This window comes from Pristiophorus japonicus, chromosome 5 (assembly GCF_044704955.1).
Source record: "Pristiophorus japonicus isolate sPriJap1 chromosome 5, sPriJap1.hap1, whole genome shotgun sequence".
NCBI lineage: Eukaryota > Metazoa > Chordata > Chondrichthyes > Pristiophoridae > Pristiophorus > Pristiophorus japonicus.
In genome coordinates, this window is record NC_091981.1 from 222,879,671 (window position 1) to 222,881,778 (window position 2,108).

A 2,108-nucleotide genomic window follows, 5' to 3' on the forward strand; every position below is an offset into this window, starting at 1 on the left:
AAGCTTTTGCAGTCAGTTTTTATGTTCCCGGCAAGCTTCCTCTCATACTCTATTTCCCCCCTCCTCATTAAACCCTTTGTCCTCCTCTGCTGAATTCTAAATTTGCCCCAGTCCTCAGATATGCTGCTTTTTCTGGCCAATTTATATGTCTCTTCCTTGGCTTTAACACTATCCCTAATTTCACTTGTTAGCCATAGTTGAGTTACCTTCCCTGTTTTATTTTTACTCCAGACCGGGATGTACAATTGTTGAAGTTCATCCATGTAATCTATAAATGTCTGCCATTGCCTATCCACTGTCAACCCTTTAAGTATCATTTTCCAGTCTACCTAGCCAATTCACATCTCATACCATCGAAGTTACCTTTCCTTAAGTTCAGGACCCTAGTCTCTGAATTAACACTGTCACTCTCCATCTTAATAAAGAATTCTACCATATTATGGTCACTCTTCCCCAGGGGGCCTCGCACAACAAGATTGCTAATTAGTCCTCTCTCAATACAAAACACCCAGTCTAGGATGGCCAGCTCTCTAGTTGGTTCCTCGACATATTGGTCTAGAAAACCATCCCTTATATACCAGGAAATCCTCCTCCACCGCATTGCTACCAGTTTTGTTAGCCTAATCTATATGTAGATTAAAGTCGCCCATGATAATTGCTGTACCTTTATTGCACGCATCCCTAATTTCCTTTTGATGCCATCCCCAACCTCACTGTTTGGTGGTCTGTATACAACTCCCACTAGTGTTTTCTGCCTTTTGGTATTCTGCAGCTCTACCCATACAAATTCCACATCATCCAAGCTAATGTCCTTCCTTACTATTGCGTTAATTTCCTCTTTAACCAGCAACGCTACCCCACCTCCTTTTCCTTTCTGTCTATCCTTCCTGAATGTTGAATACCCCTGGATGTTGAGTTCCCAGCCTTGGTCACCCTGGAGCCATGTCTCCATAATCCCAATTATATCATAAACGTTAATAGCTGCCTGCGCAGTTAATTCATCCACCTTATTCCGAATACTCCTTCAGGCTTGTCTTTTTAGCACTCTTTGTCCCTTTAAAATTTTGCTGAATGTTGATTGAGTTGGATGAAGAAGCGTGGAAGGAGACTCATGTGGAGCATAAAGACCATTGTGAACCTGTTAGGCCTGTTTTTGTACTGTTAGTACTATGGGCTCAATTTTCCCCAATGCCATTTTTTGGTGTATTGCAAGAGTTCCGCCCGTTTTCTTTGGCTCCGACTACTCCAAAAAAAAAACACATTTCCCCGTTCTATTTTTTGAATTTGGCGCCACGCAGCCTGTCTTTTAGCTTCTGGGGGTGGAGCCTAATGTCTGCGCTGAAAAAATGATGCCCCCCGCCCTTTCTGCGCATGCCTTAAAAAAAAGGATGTTTTTGATGTGATTGCGTGCAGCCCCAGTACAGCTCCCGGTCTGCGCTCGGCCATTTTTAAAGAGCCAGTTGTGTGTGAGGACTTTAATACTCATTGGAAAAATCGGTGCTGCAGTACAAAATGCAATGCGGCTCAAGGATCAAGAATTTCTTACAGGATGAAATAGAGGCACTAGTTACTGTAATTGAAGCTAGATGGCACAAACTGGACACCAGAAGAGATCACATAGAAGTTTCACTAAAAGAAATGAAGAAACGCTGGAACCAACTTGCAGAAGATTACTGTGCATGGTGACTACCCCGAGGTCTGGAGGCCAGTACAAAAAGTGGCAGGACCTTGGTCAAGTGGTTAGTGTAAGTAATATTTGCATTTATTCACTAGAATCACAATTGTAAATGTATCACAACTGTATATGTCCCATCCAGCAGAAAGACATCCTCTCTAAAAAGTTATATTTTTTATCTTTGTAGAAGAAAGTGGCACACACTAAACAAGAAAGAACTCGAACAGGAGGAGGCCCGGCAAATCTGCAGCCACTGGCACCTTTGGAAGAGAAGGTCGCTGCGTTGATGGGTCTTGCCTGGAGAAAAGCAACCACCACTGTACAAGCTGGGCCCACACTCGAGGGAGAGGGTAAGGCTTGCAAATTCCACAATCTGGCTTTGCTAAATGTTAAGTACTGTGCGGGCTAGCCATGCTTCAGTTCCTGGTGATGT